This window comes from Neovison vison, chromosome 6 (assembly GCF_020171115.1).
Source record: "Neovison vison isolate M4711 chromosome 6, ASM_NN_V1, whole genome shotgun sequence".
Taxonomy (NCBI): Eukaryota; Metazoa; Chordata; class Mammalia; order Carnivora; family Mustelidae; genus Neogale; species Neogale vison.
In genome coordinates, this window is record NC_058096.1 from 102075616 (window position 1) to 102094733 (window position 19118).

At 37.6% G+C, this 19118-nt stretch overlaps 1 protein-coding gene across 1 annotated transcript in view; it reads left to right on the forward strand.

Moving 5' to 3' along the window:
* The first annotated feature begins 9447 nt into the window (after nt 1–9447).
* KCNMB2 (potassium calcium-activated channel subfamily M regulatory beta subunit 2) overlaps nt 9448–19118 on the forward strand; it is a 239000-nt gene continuing 229329 nt past the window's right edge. The window contains exon 1 of the mRNA XM_044251819.1: nt 9448–9849. The gene's annotated coding sequence lies outside the window, so the exon portion shown is untranslated. The remainder of the gene's footprint in view (nt 9850–19118) is intronic.

Consider the following 19118-nt stretch of genomic DNA (forward strand, 5'->3'; position numbering starts at 1 on the left):
TATACTTGTTAACTGTTTTTGCTAAACACTTTGCTAGCTAAATATTTGCTCATTATGTATTTTATCATTAAGTAATTTTCAAATCAATATCACAGATATTACTATCACAAATAATAAATTATCAAATAAAAACAAATAATTATTAACATCCAAGTTAATCATGAAAATATAAGGAAAAGAATAGAGTTCACTATATATAAAAATTAACTCAAAATGGATTAAAGACTTGAAAGTAAAACCTAAAACCATAAAACAACTAGAAGAAAACATAGATGGTAACCTCCTTGACATTGATCTTGGCAATGATTTTTTTTGGATTTGACACCAAAAGCAAAGGTGACCAATGCAAAAATAAACAAGTGAGACTCCATTAAACTAAAAATTTTTCAGGCCCTATTGCTCAGGGGTTAGAGCACTGGTCTTGTAAAAAGTTTTCACACAAGAAAGAAAATCATCAACAAAATGTAAAGGCAGCCTACTTAATGGGTGAAGATATTTATAAATCATGTATCTGATAAGGGGTTAATATCCAAAGTATATAAAGAACTCCTACCATTCAATAACAAAAACAATCCAATTTAAAAATGGGCAGAGAGCTTGAAAAGACATTTTTCCAAAAAAGACATAGAGATGGCAAATAGGCACATGAAAAGATGTTCAACATCACTCACCATCAGGGAAATACAAATCAAAACCACAATGAAGTATCTATCACCTTTTAACTGTTAGAAGAGCTATCAAAAAGGTAAGAAATAACAAATGGTGAATATGTAGAGAAAAAGGAATAATTCTGCACTGTTTGTGGGAATGTAAATTGGTACAACCACTGTGATGGTTCCTCAAAAGACAGAACCATCATACAATTCAGCAATTCCACTTCTATGTATTTTTCAGAAGAAAATGAAAATACTAACTCAAAAAGATATACACACCCCCCTGTTCATTGTAGCAGTACTTAAAATAGCCGAGATATGGAAACAACCTAAGTGTTCATTGATGGATGAATAGATGAGGAAAATGTGGTGTATACCAATGGAATACTACTTGGTCATAAAAAAGAATCAATTTTTGCCATTTGTGACAACATGGATGAACCTCAAGGCCATTATTTGCTAAGTGAATAGGTCAGACAGAGAAATACAAATGCCATATAATTCACTTACATGTGGAATCTAAAAACAAAAATAGTCAAGCTTATAGATACACCCTGATAGTTGCTAGAGGTGGGGGGAGGGGTATGTGCAAAAATTGGTAAATGAGTTGTAAGGTACAAACTTCTAGTTATAAAAGAAGTAATGGGTATGTAAAGTACAGCATAGCAACTACTTTTATTAATATTGTATTGCATATTTGAAAGTTGCTAGGAAAGTAGATCTTAAAATTTCTCATCCCCCCCAAAAAAAAAATTCATTAACTATGTATCATGACAGCCATAAACTAGTCTTACTTTGGTAATCATTTTGCAATATATATAAATATTGAATCATATTGTACACTTGAAACAAATATAATATTGTATGTCAATTACAACCTGATTTTTTATTTAAAAAAACAGTAGGGTTAATCTCATTCTTTTTAGACACAAATTTTGCAACATTATATTTCCTATGCTACGCATTCTTGGTTCAGATGTACAAAGCCACTATATGTGGTCATGCTAGGTTTCTACTCTATGATCATGGGGCTACCATTCGTATCATAGAAATGCTCAGTTATTTTTTTTTTCTACTTATCAGTACAATTTTCTAGTAGGTTGTTCACAAATGAAGGGGTAGGGCTTTTTCTAATTTTCACAAATAGCCATGTGGCCGTGTCCATAGTTAAAATTACCAAATTATCTTCTAACCCATGAGCTTCATCCTCCAAAGAAAATGGAAAAGATAATGTTTTGAACTTCAAGATAACATCAAGCACTTTTGAATGGCTTGCTTGATTTTTACAATGCAATGCATTATAGTAAATCTAACCAAGACTTTGCTTTTAGGTTACAAATTTCTGGGGAGTTTTTCCTTCTAAACTTGTATGATTGGTATTTAAATTTCCCTGCCAAAGTGATGACTTTATAGAATGCTTACCCGGTATTGTCTTGCACAAGAGAATGGTCATTTTCCATCTCCATAGTAATAAACCAATGTTTTAAACAAGGATTTATGTATTCTATACTTTTGTTTTGACTGACTGACTGACTTTCTACTATACATTTACCAGACATAGTTGGGTAATGTTATCAGCCTTGTCACTATCAAATGCTTTGTGGTGAGCTTTAGGGATGTTGGCTCTGACACATGTCTCAATGATTTCGGGTTATTCTGAATTTCCTTCCTTATCTTGTATACTTTCTGATATTTCAGGCTCACTTAAAAAGAATATATACCCTGTTTAACTACCAGTCCGTGATCCTAATTGAAAACAATTTTAGAATTAGTATACTTTTTGAAAGACAAATTAGGAATAGCATTAAAATCTATCTACCACCACGCCCCATACACACACAATCTGAGTTACTTCAGTGGCAGGAATTAAAATATGAACTCCTGCATAAGTTAAGATTTGATTGAACGGAATTTTGGCAGGATGTTGATCTGATTTGTATGAGAGACATGTAAGAACTACTGAATTCTTAGAAAGGTAACAAACTCCATTTTCATATAACAAGCAACAAAATTCTCCTCTTACTTACCAAGAAATCATATGCTCCCATCTTTCTGTATTAGCATCACCTGTTCTCACAAAGGGTATGGTCTCTGTTCATTTTGACAAATGCCTCAAGAGTTCCTTGAAGACAAAGAAAGTTCAGATTTCCACTGATTTCCACTTCATAAAAATATTGTGTATGCTGAGCTTATCTAAAAAATTCCAGGTTTAATGATGTTGGAAAAGCAATTCTACTTATTTATACCTGTGCTAAAAACTTTACAGAACACGAAAATTCAAAACTCCTGCCTCCAAAATCTTTAAGTAAATTGATTTTCAGAAAGTCATACCAGATTTAAATTGTGGATTTGTGACTACAACAGCATCTCCTGGAGGTAGGAATATCCTAGGCTTTAAAGGCTACCACTGGGAAGAGATTCTGCTCTGAGCAGTAAGAACAACATGAATGTAAGCCCTAGACGTTGCAAGAATTCTTCACTTTCCCTCCCCACCCCCATGATGAGAATAAAAACATTTCCACTTCAGGAAATTGAAACAAAAATTCTCACATTAATAACCCTCTTCCTTGCCTCCTTCCTTTTCCCTCTTTTTACCGGGCTCCTGACTTCCACTTCAGTCTCACAAGCAAAATGAAGGGGAAATAAACTTCTCTGTGTGAAAAAGAGAAGAACAAAGTCCCCTCTTCGCACCACAAGGACTACCCTGACATGGGGAGGGCGTGCCGCGGTGGAACCTTGAAAATGGTACAACTTTGAAGAGAGCAGCTTAGCAACACACCAAGAGCCTTTGAAATGTTCAGACATTTCAGGCCAATGATACAGATGTGGAAATCTGTCCTAAATACATATAACCAGAAATGTAGCCTAAGACTTACATAAAAAGGCTGTCCATAAAGCATTACGTTAAAGAAAAAACAAATAACTTGTAGGTTCAATAACGGGCTTTTTTTTTAATAAGGGAAGATCCATATGACAAAATATTATGCATCCCTTAAAAAATTTGAAGATTTAAAAATAACATTGAAAATGTTACAAACTGAAGGAGAAAATTAACATGCAAATGCACATATGCAACATAATCTTGGTTTTTTAACTATTAGTAGAAATCACCTGTGGATTATAGGATCACAGGACACTTGTTTATAATTTCTATATACTCCAATTTTGCAATCACAAGCTTATGTCCTTTTTTAAATCATCATCAGAGTCATCAGAACTAAGCAGTGTTTTGTATGTAAGGAGAAGAGGGGGACATGCAGTGAAGCCACTGTCATATCTAAACTTGTTATGACATCCTTGATAAAAGTAACTTCACAAATACATTTCAGTATACAAATGTATTTGTTGAGATCCATTTTGCTGATTCTTAGTCAAAGTAAATTATGGAACGTGGAAATGTTTATTAGAAGTTTCCTAGTCTAACACCGAGTAAGCACTTAGAAATTTTCCAGCTAGGAAAGGTGTAATAGATTTATCAGGATTTTGCTGTGGTTCTGTAAAATAGGACCTTTTACAGTCAAATGTTCAAGTGTTTTTTTAAGGCTTTCTTTCCCCACCCTAAGAATCTAGCCACATAAAGTGAGTTGTTAAAATATACAAATGAGTATAAACATCAACATACATGCAAATCTTTGTCCTTTGTACTGAATCTTGGAGTCTTCTGCATAAAAGGGATGTGTTTGCCTCGTTTGGTTTTTAAGACAGAGGTTTTCCAATTAACTTACACTGAAAGCAGGAGGTATTGCACCTAATGCTATACGGTGTACGTACTACTGCAGCGCTGTAAGTCGTAATGATAATAATAATGATAATCACGGCAAGTAGTGATCATCTTCTCATTGGTTGCACACAGAACCACTAAGCCCTGAGTGTTACCATGCTATGGTACCTGTTTCCAGGAAGCAGGAAAATTGCAGCTAGGCCCTGGGAAGTAGGAAAATCCAAATGAAATAAAACTCCAATTGTCAATGTTCTATTTTATGGTTTATTTTTAAGCTGATTTATGTCCAATACTCTGACAGCCTTCAGAAGGATGGAAATGCAGCCCCAGTAAGCTGTCTGGCAAATCCAACAGCTCAGCCAAAGAATGACGGCTTCAGAAAGTTGGTGAAACTAGCTTGTGCCAGTGCTCTCTCATGGGCATCCAGGCGAGGCTCAGGCATCTCGATGTGTGTTTGCTAGGAGGGGCATGGTAGAGAGGATTTTTTCTCCTATTCTGAAAATTCAAATAAATTCACTGAGGCACATATATTATATAATCTTCTAGCTCCTCTTCCCATTTCAACTACAAGCATAAAGAATGGCCATTTATGGGAATCTGGAAAAAGGACTAAGCGATGACAGAAGGGGATAGGAGTTTCTGCAGGACTTTCTCTAATTTTTAAGCAGACAGAAATGCAGTCAAAAAATTCAGAAAGATAGGGGCACCTGGGTGGCTCAGTGGGTTAAGCCTCTGCCTTTGGCTCAGATCATTATCTCAGGGTCCTAGGATGGAGCTAAGCGGGGCATCGGGCTCTCTGCTCAGCATGGGGCCTGCTTCCCCCACCCCTCTCTCTCTCTGCCTGTCTCTCTGCTTACTTGTGATCTCTGTCTGTCAAATAAATAAATAAAATCTTTTTTAAAAATTTCAGAAAAATGACCCAAATCATGGCCTTACTAGGTAGATTTGTGATTCTAGGCCCATAGATCAGAGAGTCCTGTTTGACTGCTGCTGACATTAACAAGTAATTAGAGTCCGTGTCCATTCTGTAGTTGGCAGAATTGTAGAAATATATAGTTTATCTTTTTAAAAGGTTTACCAACTCTACCTTAAAATCATAAAGAGCCACAAAACAAAGCAAGACCAAAAAAGTGAAAAACCCAGCATGAATATATGCCAGAAAGAAAAAAAATAATATGGCAGGAAGCTCCAATTTATATTTTATAAAGGTTAAAAAGATTCTTCTGGTGCTTATATTTCTGGATATTTCAGGACAAATATTCGGAGCTAGGCATAAACTTCCATGAAATAAAAATTGTCTGGATTGTGCATTAGAAGACCTACTTACAGGCAAAGTCATCTTAGGGAAATCATTTGACCCACCTCACCCTCAGTCGCTCCAGATGAAAATGGGACAATTCATATTTGCCCTGCTTCCCAATAACTTTGTTCTGACTGATCAAATATGAGGTCTGTGAATATTTATAAATATAAAGTTTTAGAAACTATCATTTCCTTACTGAATTTTTTTTTTTTTTAGCCTCTAATCAAAAGGAAAATCTTCATGAAGAGTGAGGTAGACCAAGGCAAGACATTTCACTGTCTTGGAAATCAGACGTGTGCTTTAAATGTCAGATTGTCTTCAATTTTTTTCTTGTCATGATTTTTAGGGCCAAAATTTCATGTTTATACTAGAGAGTGCCTCTTTCAAGGATCTAAACTTGGACTTCAGTGTGAGTCAGCTTCAGCATTCACAGAAATATAACAGGAAGGAAGTGGTTTCTACAGTAACTTTCCTGTTGTTCCTAGAAAAGTAGTCACAACAAAGGAAAAGCAGTTACTCAGAGCATGAATTATATACTCCAAAATATAATTAGCTCTTGTATCTGGAACAGATAGCTACACTTTCTTGTTATGTATCTATCAATTTTTTTATTTTAATAGTGATGACTCATAATGAAATTATGCATTCATCGTTCCACTCATTAAATGGTTTCACTTGCAGGCTGTGCACGTAAACTGCAAATTCTCTGCCTATGTGAACACATCACTCTCACCCAGGCTCCGGTTCTCCACCTAATATTTGTTAACATACACAAATTCTTTCCAGAACAAGTTTTTTTTTTTTTTTTTTTTTTTTAATGTTCAGTCAGAGAGCAGATGCCGTTGAAAATGTTATCAAGTTACAGATGCACAGGGTACTCCGGCTAAATGTGTTTGGCAATATAGCTCTGAAATATCACTTCAGTTCCTGCCTTCTGTTGTCCCAAACTTCATCCTCCAGGGAACCATCCAAAACAGCAATGCTAAGAATGACTAAATTCAATCCTCAGATCAGCTGTTTCCAAAATGGTAGAACATGCTTTTCAACAAATTCAGCAGAAGTTTTTCCTTTGTTGAAAAAGGTGTGAGCTTCAAACACTTTATTATCTGAAACTTTTTTACAGGGGGAGAACTAAAATGCATGTGGCATGTGATCCAGAAAACAAAGCAAGCAAGAAATTCTATCTTCTGGAATTCCACAGGAGAACGTCTCTTCTACATCCCCCCCCTCCTAGTTCCACCTCCTTCTCTCCTTCTCTTCTCGCCCTTGCCCTTCCTTCACCCCTCCTCTTTCCCATTGTACCACCTCCCTCCTCATGGCCCTCTCTCCCACTGCTCAGGTCAGAACTAACAGTGATCTCAGCAATCAGTTTGCAAAGAACTATGCTCCTCATCATGGTCACTCCAGTCTTACAGTAGCATTTTTACCATCTCATTTTACACTAGACCCCAAATGGGCTCACAGAACCAAGGGTCAAAGTCAAGCCTCCTTATTTCAAAGTCTGTGTCCTCTTCTGATACCAGCCCACCTCAAGAAATCCCCTTCCTCCCTCATAGCTCCCTCTCCTTTTTCTTTCTATCCCTTCAACTTCCTTTCCTTATTCTCTGCTCCTCCTCTATGACCCCCAACAAACCACCTTCCACCCAAACCACTCCCATCTGATGGGTGCTTTCAGTAACCCCCCTCATCTTCAGAGAGGTCATCTGCCAGGGACAGAGCCTCCCTAAAGCAGCACTAACCATCTCCACCCCACACCTGCCCTCTCCCTCCATCCTAGGATCCAAATCTCATCCATTTGTCTCCTGTAAGAGTAGCAACTACTTCCTGAACTAACCATGCATAGGACTCGAGGGAAATATCCAAATGGGGAGTTTTTTGACACTCTCTCTCCCTAACCCCCCTCCATCTCCCTCTCTCCCTTTCTCTCAGCACAAATGATACATGATGTTGCTAATTGTTTTTGTCATGTTAAGTACTTTTTAACATTTAAGGAAAATATTTGAGATATTCAATTTATACTACTACCCTCTCATCATTGTTAAAGAGCATATCATAAATCCTTTCCCTGAGGAATAATCCTTTCATTACAAATTATTGGATGATATGCCTGCATATATAAAAAGAGGATTTTCACAAAGTCCTGAAGAATTGTCTCCCAGCAATTTTATTTTGGAGTTTTTGTGTTCTCCCTTCAGTGGTGTCAGTTACTCCAATTAAAAACTGAGGACCTAAAGACAATAATTTTGTATTCCCCAGACTCCTTACAACTGTGAAACTTTAATTACTCTGGTAGGAAATAGTTTCTTTTGAATGATCATGAGGCTAGTGGAAGGTTTTAGACATGGAGTACCCAAAAGAATAAATAAATAAAAAATAAATTTTAAAAATACCCCCCATTTGAGGAACAACAGATGTGAAAAGTGAAAAAAAAAAAATCTTCTCTGTCCTACCAACATAATGGGAACAGAATTTTTTATTAAATTTTAAATTACAGCATTTTGTGATTTTGGTTTTGCCTCCGAGAAACCAGTAAAAGGACGTTCATTCAGAATGAAACATGGTTATGGTTCGTGATACAAGATTTTCCCACTAAATCACACTTTATTCCTGAGAAGAAATTGTGACCAGTTAAGTAATAACTAAAATTCACATATAATCAAGGCATATTCAACTGACAACCAGGAATTAAAAAAAAAAAAAAAAGCAAGCAAACAAAAAACAAAACAAACAAAAAAAACATGCCTTTCTTTTATCAGACATGTAAGCAATTCAGATAGTCAGTTCTTACATACAATCAAATAATGAAACTGTGACCATAATACTACTTCCAGATAACAAAACCACTGGTAATTAAATAATGGTGATTTACAATCATTCCCCTTGGGCTTTTGTTTTGTAGTAGGTTTTGTGTGTTCATTAATCACTCCCAGGTTTAAATTCCATAAATTTAAATTTAAACTATCCATTTCAGTCCCTATTCCATCTGCCGCCCTTCCTCAGCCCCTCTGCTGGAGCGACCACTCAGTTTCCATAGCAATGACTACGTAACTATTGCTCCTGGGATAGCAGGAGGGGTGAAAGAACAGTAGGGGAAAAAGTACAAAATCTGGGCATTTGAAGCAGAACACATTCTCTACGTTAGTGTGAACTACCAAGAACTTTTTCTGTTCCCTATTTGGAAAAGTACTTAGCAACTTTCCTGAGTAGCACTTCCAGCCTCATCTCTGAACAGTGGTAAGAAATCCTTCTTCCATCTTCCGTGGTCATGACTGCCTAGCATGGATCACCCCCTCCCCTTCCACCCACCTTTAGTTCTTTGCACTTTGTCAGCAGGGCACACTCGATTGCTACAAAGTGGACCACAAAGCTCTATAAGCATGAAATAACGACTGTGTCCATTAATCGACTCAGCCCATTTGATACCTCATTTGAGATTTTGCATACAGGCATACTCTGAATCCTACCTCAGTAATCATAAGGAACGTTTTCTTACCGGGATTGATTCTCTTGTCTAACTCCAGAGAACACTCATTTTTGTAACTGGGGAGAGCAGGAGTCCCTTGTTGGGAGTGGAAGAATTGTCTGGGGAGCCCTAAAGTGTTTATTCCCAACTTCAGTTTCCACGTAAAAATACCATTTGCACAAGGAATTCTTTCTCCTGTAGTTGTAGAGGATCTGGAAATCCGATCCAGTAGGCAGGGTGGTGTCCGCCTCTGTCTCCTAAGGAAGTCTGAGCCCTCTCTCCCTTTTTAATATGAGAATTCGAAAGCAGTGGGAAGTGATGTTGGACCTATCACAGCATTGCTAACAGACAGCCTATTACAGTATTTAATAAAAACAGAAACAGCATGCCTATCATAGGCTAATAAATTCTACGTCCTGCACGCTTTAAAAACAGTATGAAGCAGCTTTAACGGAGCTTCTGATAACTAATTTCAAGCATGGCTGTCTAGCGTGCCTGTCACTCCTATTGTCCTCCCAAACTCTTTCAGACATTTTGAGCAGAGAGTATTAAAGCTATGAGTTAGCAAGGGTTGTGACATTAATGGTCCAGAAAGGCTTTAGGCACGCGAGGCAATGATGATTACCGGTGGCTACTTGGAGGACTGCACTGGATCGCTGTCATTAAAAATTAAGCGAGGCTTTTGAGGAAGATGTGACAACTACCGGAGGTAGGATTTGCATGTAAAACAAAGGAATCTGTTGCTGTTTCGGGCTTTTGTTTGCTGTGTGCCTTGTGGGTTGTGAATTGCAGGCAGGTGCGGAGTGAGAGCAGGAAGGGGAGAGAGGGGAGTGGGGGACAGATCAGCTTAAAGCAAAACACAGTGGATAGTATTATATTTTATGGCAGAAATGCCTCGAGGACAAACTGGCTCCAGGCTCGTAGCCTGCTGAGTGTGCATTCCACGTTGCTTTTCCCTTGGAGTAGAATGCTTAGAGGTCACGGAAAAAACAGTTTGCTTCTTATCTGTGGTGCCAGCTGGGCTATTGGTGGGGTTGGGTGAAGACTTTGTAGGTGGGAAGCATAAAGGTCTAAGAAAATTTAAGAAGAGGAAGTGGTCGTTAAGACTTGAAACCTGTTAGATAAATATTTTATTCTCATGGTCAATGCGCTTTGATAGCCAGAGTCTAATTTTTAAAGGGGGAAATTGAAAGATTACAACGAATTTCCCTGATAAAGAAGTACTTCAGATTTCATTTATTATCAAAGAAAATTGGGTACCTTCGTCCATTTTGCATATTGAAAGGCTGATCCACACTGTTTGTATTAATGGTTTTGTTAAAGCAGAGCAGGAGTTTTAGATTAAAAGAAGGGGCTTTCTATCTGTTCCTGCTCCTGCTTTTAGATTAGACTATAGCCAGGCTGCAGATAGAAATAGTGATTCGTTAGAGGTTATGGACTTGACGTTGTACCTTTTTCTTTGCTTCTCCTTTTTTTAATGAATACCATAAAAGCACAATTCTCCTTGAAAGATGAGAGGGCAGTTGGGTTCCAAAGTCGTGCAGCTAATGAGTGGATTTGCAGAGGAACTTACACTGCTTTGTACTTTATTATGGGATTGGTATAGCTCGATCAGAAAAGGCAATGTCAGGAAATCATAAGTTGAGATTTTTAAAGCAAAAATGCAATGGTCAGAAACTAATGTTTCCCCAACTTGACCTATGGTGCAAGTTTCAGCATTTGTCATTGCATATGACCCTCACGAGAAGTGCCAGAAACGTAGTGAGTGCATTTCTCAGTGCTATTGCGTTATTTCCCCCGATGGACTTCCCAAACTCCAAAATGTAAAGATGTTGCTTTAGATTTTAAAAAACCCTAGGTTCTGATGCACTGATTTGATTATAACAAATAATAAAGATTCATAGAATAATTGTATATTTATACAAAAATGTAATATTCTTCTAAAACTTTGATATTAATGCAGTATTAACCAGGAAAAAAGTGAGAGACAGTTATGTTATGCTTGTTTTCAGCTAAATATTGGAGTTAAAGCTAAGTAGGGCTTTTTCTCTTGTCTAGTGCAGTTGAGTTTGCACACTTGTGAGCTTCTGTATATATACTGCCATTCACAAAGTGAATTCATTGCCCTGTAGGGTATGGCATCTACGCTTAAAGTTGTATGTCACATTTTTTCTAATAGTATGATTAATATTATGGAACCAGACCAACTCTCTTGTCTAGTTGTTTATGTGACCAAGAGTACATGTCCATGAAACGACTGTATAAAATTTCTGATGCAACTGATGACTGTGACATAGTTTTCTGCCTCTATGTGGCCAGTGCAATGTGTGACCTTGACCTTGTAAAGTCCCATCCTCTAGCCAATTGTGCTCGCCAGTCCAGAACCCATATATAACGAGAGCTTGTGATACACAAACAGAAATACACACACACACAATTTACATGCTGCTGTTAGAAGTTTACAACTGAATATTATTTCTACTGTTTTCATTAATTATATTGATTTGAAAGAGATTTTCACGGCTCTTGTCTTGCCAATATCTTCTAAATCTAATCTCACCATTTATGTTAGAATCAGTCTGTGCCATCAAGTCATCAACAGGAGAAATTATTTTGCTATCATCATGCTCATAACACTTTACTGATAAGCTAAAATGACTTTTCACCATTTTCACAGATTTATGGAAAAATTTGTACATTAAATATTCAAGGTATATATGTCTAGACTGGACCCCACAATAAGAAAAATACAGGGGGAATATGAAATCTATTTTCTTTGTAAGATGTGGGGAAAACCAAACTAAGTAATTTAGTCAAAACAACCTACCTGGTATCACAAATTAATTTCATTACTTCTTTATATTGGTAGGTATCAACCAAAGCACTTACACATACTTTTCCCTTTCAGTTTGTGCTATCATCTAGTAGTGAAAAACCAGCAATTCTCCAGCTATCCAAAAAACAAGTCCAGAATCACCCTGACATTAAAAAAAAAAAGCAAAGCTTGAGTCAGCCTTGTTTACTCGTCCCCACGAGTAACACAGCCAACGTATCAGTCACCAAGACGCAATTTACCAAGTCCACAATCACCCTTATTCTCTGTCTCTCTCATACACACACACACACACTCATCATTCTACTTTATTGGCTGATATTGGACCAGACATTTCTCAAGCTAACACAATCTACTCTTCGATCAGCTTTTTCCTCTTCTCAAAAGATGATAACAAATGAATCTTCCAAAAATAGTCTTGCTATTATATCAAATTTTAAAAGACTATAATAATGTATATAAAATATAATCCTAGTTTTTATACGTATGTGTGTACAAAAAAAACCTAGAAAAAAGTATATCAAAATGTTAGAAGTTCTCTTAGTGTGTATTATTGGTGTATTTTATTCTCTTTATTCATTTATAGTTACTAATTTTTTTTCAAAAACCTGGTATTGTATTAATAGTCACAAGGAGACTTCAACAGTTTTATTTCCTTTTGCGACCACGTTGCCCTCTCTTCCCCATTATCATGCTTCGTATCTTCACTTCAAATTCACCCTAAATTCTAAAGGCATTTGTTGGTCTGAGCAAGACAGGGCAGAAAGGCTATTCTCCTATCAGAGCCTCTTTGTCCTTGGGTTTCTTGGTTGGCACATCACAAAAAACTTGGCATCATCCTCTCTAGTAGACTGATGCCTCCTAATTCTTAACCCAGTTTTACCAGAAAAGGAGTGAATATGTGCACACGTGTGTTTGCGTGTGTGTGTCTGTGTGTAAAATTTTCCCTACTTTATAGGTAGAGAATTTTTCAATCTCCTTTGCTGACTCCTAATTGTCTTCTAAATCTTTAAGTGTTGGAGTGCTCCATGGCTCAACTGGAAATCTCTTCTTTATCTACACTTACTCCCTAAATGACTCCAACCTCATCTCAAGATCTTAGAAACTATCCATAGACAAAGAGCTCACAAATTCTAATCCCTAAGCTGGAATTTTCCCCTAACCTCCAAACTTATAAATTCAACTACCCATATAACATTTCCACATAAAGTGAAGAAGGCACTTCACACAATATGTTCAAAGCTGAACTTCTGAATTTCCACACAAAATGTCCTCCTGCCCTATTTACCTTGATGTGTAAATGGAAACGCCACTCTTCCACTTGCTCAGAAGATAAATTCTGGAATCCTCTTTGAATCTTTTCTCCCCTTCACACAGAACAGAAAATTCCATTGCTTCTACCTTCAAACTGTACCTAGAATTTGATTATTATTCCCACTGCTACCACTCTGGGCAAGTCAACATCAACCCTCAGATTATAGCAGTATGCTCACCATTCATTGAGCTTTTGCTGCTGTCTCCCCTGCTCCCACACATACACATTCTTTTCTGTATCCAACACCAGTGGCTGTTTCACTGTTGAAGTTAAATCATAGTATCTTTTGCTTGAAAGCCTCCAACATCTTCCCATCTGACTACAGATAAGGGCAAGATCCCCACAGTGGTCCACAGGCTATGTGTGATCAGTCCAGGGTTCTTTCCTCACCTCCTTGCTTTCCATTCTCCCTTCAGCCCTTAACTTCAGCCACACTGGCTTTCTGACTCTTCCTCAAACCTTCCATGTACTCTCAAACCTCGAGGCCTATGTCCACTATCTCGAAAAATTTTCCCTTACACAACCAAAGCACTTACACATAGTTTTTCCTTTACAGCCACATGACTCGGTCTCCCACTTTCTTCAGTTCTTTGCCAAATGTCCCTTGAACAGAGAAGACTTTCCTAAAACTCTTAAATCATACCCTCTTGCATGCTTCCTATTCCAAGTCACTGCTTTTTCTCCATGTATAAAAACAACTATATGTTGTTTTTAACTGTCTGTGTATCTCCTGCTAGAATGTAAACTCTATGAGAACAGTGACTTTGTTATGTTCCCTGATTTATCTATAGCATCAGTTGTTGAATGAATAAACTGATGAATATTGGAACTGAATGTTCGTCCCCATCAAAACCCATCAGTAACATTAGGCTCCAAACATAAGTTTATCAACCTGAGAGTCAAAGCTGTGTCAAAATGCCCTGTTGCTTTTTCCGAAGAGAAAGATATGGAACACCTTGAGGAAAGTCAAGGAGATTTATCAAGATGATTTTCTTTCTCCTCTCTACACAGGAGGGAAAAAAATATCACATCACTGATTCCAATCTATGTCAAAGCAAATAAAAATTCAATTTGCCTGAATTTGATCTTATCCAAAGATGACTTCTTTTTCAAAAAGACATCTCACAGATCTGTACAAATAACTACAGACATAAACCTGTTCTGTATTTTCTCTTCTCTCTGTTAGTGATGAGAGAAGGGATGGCAAAAACCAGGTTGGAAGATACAACTGGGCTGAATACCCCTTTCTGAGCATACAAGCCCCAGTAATTTATTTGGCTATAGGAATCAACTAACAATAACTAACAATAATACTAGTCATTTACATTCCATTTATTGCTCTCAAAATCAGGATGGTTAGTCTCATGGTCTTGTTAATCGTGAACTCTAACATTCATAAAGTACATGTCTTCAAATAATTAAGGTATAATCAAATGATCTTATTGTCCAAATTGGTTACAAATAATAGAGTCCAATATTTCTAGAAGGTCCCATAGTCTAGAAAGGAAGTGTGATGTGAAAAGGACACAGCATCTAAGACAAGCACAAGCTGTAGGAAAAGAGGCTTGATCTGACTCTCACCTTCTCTACTTCATATTTATGCGACTAGGGGCAAATTTTAAAAATCTTACAGTTCAGTTACCTCACGGGTACCTCTTTGGGTTAGAGATTAAATGTGATCATGTGAATCAGTGCCTCGTTAGAGTACTTGGCACAGAGGAGATGCTTAAAAAGTAATAGTGTCCTTATTGTTATTGTCATTTTATCCTCACAGTATGCCCGAATCCTAGATACCATGCTTAACCATTGAACAGCTAGGAAAACTAAGATGTAAAAGTTACTCAAACTCCGCAAGGTCAAAGAACTAGTAAACTATCGAAATTTACTCTCCCTTCAGCAATAGAGACTCTTCACAGGTAGAATGACAGACTAACCTTCTTTAACGTATCTAGTGACTAAAGGCTGCCAGTGATTAGAGGAATTTTTTTTAAAAGACAGAATCCGAAGAAAAGATATTTCTTTCCTTTACGAACAATGTATTGTTCATATAGGGTGCTGCCAAACAAAAATGAGACTTGAACTCCTGTCAAACAAGTTACATGAACACTAATTTACTAAGAAAATCTCAGTCTTTAGACATGCAGTCTAAGGGAGTGCTGGAACCCCAGCTTCACAGCCCTGAACACTGAATCCCACTTCTGCCCATTGCCAGTTGTCAAAACCTCCCTGAGCCTCCTCTGCTTCCGCAGAAACATAGGTAGAAATAGTGCATTTTTCATGGGGTTGTAAGGATTAAATGGGATAGTCTGTGCATAGCTGTTAGCACCATGTGTGTGCATAACACATAGTATCTATTGTAGATGAAACTTTTAAAAATATATATATATTATTCATGTAACATATTTTACATAATATATGTTGTTATAGACGTTATATATATATTTATATATTATATATCATACCACTGAGAGATTTAATTTCAAGTAAGTCCTTTAGGTCTTATTTCTTGGCATTGCATACTGCTAAAGTCATCTAGAAACATTTAAGAACCACGTATGCATTAAGGTATCACATAAAACTCAAGGTGTTTGAGCACCTAGCCAGGACCAGAAACAGAATTTCTGGAAATGTTTCACATTTGCTCATTTCTGAATAGATCCAAAATGCAAGAAGCAATCCTGGAAACCAAGAAAATATCAGCTTTTCTAAGATACCAAACCCAATTTTACAGATTCGTGTTTAAAGAACCTTATCTGGCGTGCCTGAGTTGGGGGGCTCAATCAATTAAGTGAGTCTGTCTTCAGTTCAGGTCATGATCCCAGAGTCCTGGAATCTAGCCCCACATCAGGCTTTTTGGTCAGTGGAGAGTCTGCTTCTCACTTTGCCTGCTGCTTCCCCAGCTTGCACGCACTCTCTCTCTGTCATATTAATAAAACCTTAAAAAAAAAAAAAAAACTTCATCTGAGTGCCTCCCCTTAGCTCTGTCAGGCTCCATTTTCAACATCTCCTGTCTCCACTCCAACTGTGGCTACCTGGGCTTTATTATTTCTAAACTGATCTGATGAACACATCATGTAATAGGACTTCAGTGTGAGACATGCATGAAATTGGCAATTACCACCGTCAATTATTCTAGATTTAACATTACCAATTTCTTAGTGCAAAGGAATTCAATTTCCTTTCATTGCCTAATAAAAATTAGCACTTCCAATTAAACTATTGGAAGACATTCTCAAATACGAACCTACTACATAAGCGAAATTTTCTTTTATCAGTTCTGAACGTCATCTGACACCAAACAACTTCTCCAATTTCAGATTCTTGAAGGGCATGGTACTATTTTCTCTTTTTTATCATTAGTGATACAAACTAATGATCACATTTTTCCATTTGCGTTTCCTTCGATATTGTGTCATTTCTCAAATTCACCTCTGTAAGTGCAACTCATCCCAAGAGTAGTGCCTCTCTCCAACAGCATGGGTATGCCACTGTCATAAAAATGTCACAGATATTCAAGGTTTGATTTTTTGTTTTAAATCTTCACAGGCTATGGCTCCTTTTTGCTCTAAGAATATTCTGCGCATGGTTCTGCCATGGCCCTTAGCACACTGTGCCATGATCTAATCTAATTTGCTCCCCTCTTCCCCAGTAAAATTTTAAGTCCCTGCAGGTTAAGTACTGGGTCATAGTCTTCTCAGTACTTCCAGGGCCTGGCAGAGTCCTTAGCAAGTAGTTGATGCTCTATAAGTATTCTTGAATAAATGAATGAATAAGGTCTATCCTAGATTTCTTAGTGTCTAGTTTGACCTAAGGAGGGTAAATGACCAAGTGGATAGATAAATCCTGCACCTCAGAAAGGAGTGGGCATGGAACTATTTTCTAATAAGATAGCCCTGGACCTGCCCTGTGCTTGCTAACTTCTCATTCACCTGTCCTCCCATCTCCTCTCTTCATATTCTCCAGCTTATATTGTCTTTCTTTGTTTCCCCACCCCTCCTTCGCGCCTCTGTCCGCGCACAGCTGCTACCCTGGCTTTCTCAAGAGTATGGTGGAGCCTTTCATTTGAAGCCAACTTCGAGTCTGACAGCCTCAGACAGAAAACACCTAAACCCCCTCCTCATCAAAGCCAGGGTGACAGATGAGCCTGGGTGAGAATTTCAACTCAGGGGGAGGGGAAAAATAAATCAGCTGTCAAAATGTCAAGACTGCTGACTTCCTGGGAAAGAGAGAGAAGATGCTTATACCACCAGACAGCAGGGCTTTGCTTTACATTTGCCAGCATTTGTACTAAATAGGGAAAATGTCAGATGAATCCCACGTGCAGGTTCCTTGTCACTTTGGTGTTTTCCTGAGTGTGAAATTAAACCTCCAGAATGTTTTGGACATGGAAGCTCATTTTCGGTTTTCAACAAATCCATTCGATGTGTAAATAAGAATAGTTAGGCAAGTAGTAAAATATACAACTCATTTTTTAAGTGTAATTTCTAGCCCAGATAATTAGTTCGTAAACTCCTTGAGAGCTGACAAGATATTTTTATAATTCTTACATGAACAGAACTGTATTAAAACTATATGATTTTTGGGGGCGCCTGGGTGGCTCAGTGGGTTAAAGCCTCTGCCTTCAGCTCAGGTCATGATCCCAGGGTCCTGGGATCGAGCCCCGCATCGGGCTCTCTGCTCCGTGGAGAGCCTGCTTCCTCCTGTCTCTCTGCCTGCCTCTCTGCCTACTTGTCATCTCTGTCTATCAAATAAATAAATAAAATCTTAAAAAAAAAAAAACCTATATTTTTAAAAAAGTAACTTTTTGATTGATACACACTCTTCTCTTCATCCTATTCCCTGAGGTAGAGTCATAGTACAGAAATCAGGTAAATGACTTATCATTATTTACCAGGCGGCTTGACTGGAGATGTAGGGTCTAGAAACCACACAAATCTTAATTGCACTGAATCCCCTTTGTGCACTCTGGTGCAGACAGGGCTCTTAAGGAAGAGGATGGAAAAGTGGGGTTGTGAGCTCTGATGTTGCCTGTTTATCCATAGAATTTTATTGTTCGCAGACATCTCTGTCATTAGAAATAATTTATAAAACCAATCTACATAGGTAGCCTTCTACCAAAGGAGGATTCAATTTGGACTTTGTCAAAATAAAGCCCTTACAAGACTACATGTGTCTGGGGAATTCCATTGTACTTTGTGACATAGTTTAGGATTTTAAAAATAATGAGTTAGACTTTTTTTTTTTAAGTCTTTTAATTATTAAATTTTTCACTGGAAAGCTAGCAAAGGTCAAGTATCTGATGCCATAAATCTTATCTACAAAACTAAACTCTCTTTCAAAAATGAAACTCTTAGGAAGTTAAAAAAAAAAAAATGGCAATTCAAATGCAAATCTAGAATCTTTGTTTTTTTCTCCTAGATGCAGAGGTTCATTCTGGCTGTGCTACATACGGCACTTTATGAGGTTGAGAGAAGCACTTGGTAAATCTTTTTTTTTTTTTTTTTAAGAATTTATTTATTTGAGAGAGAGAGAGAGAGCATGAGCAGGGGGAGGGGGAGGGAGAGAAGACTCTAGGTGTTTGCTGTCTGGGTACCTCATTCCAGCCCAATGATGCTGGGGTCCATCCTATGACCTCAAGATCATGACCTGAACCAAAGGCAGATACTTAACCATCTACTAACTGAGCCACCCAGGCACCCCACACTTGGTAAATCTTGCCCATGAGATAATTCTTGAATGTTCTGAGTTTGGTTTTGTACAATCATTTGAAAACTTCTGACCATGCGAAGTATTTGTAGCTCCATCAAAGTGAACTGGAATTTCCTCAGAG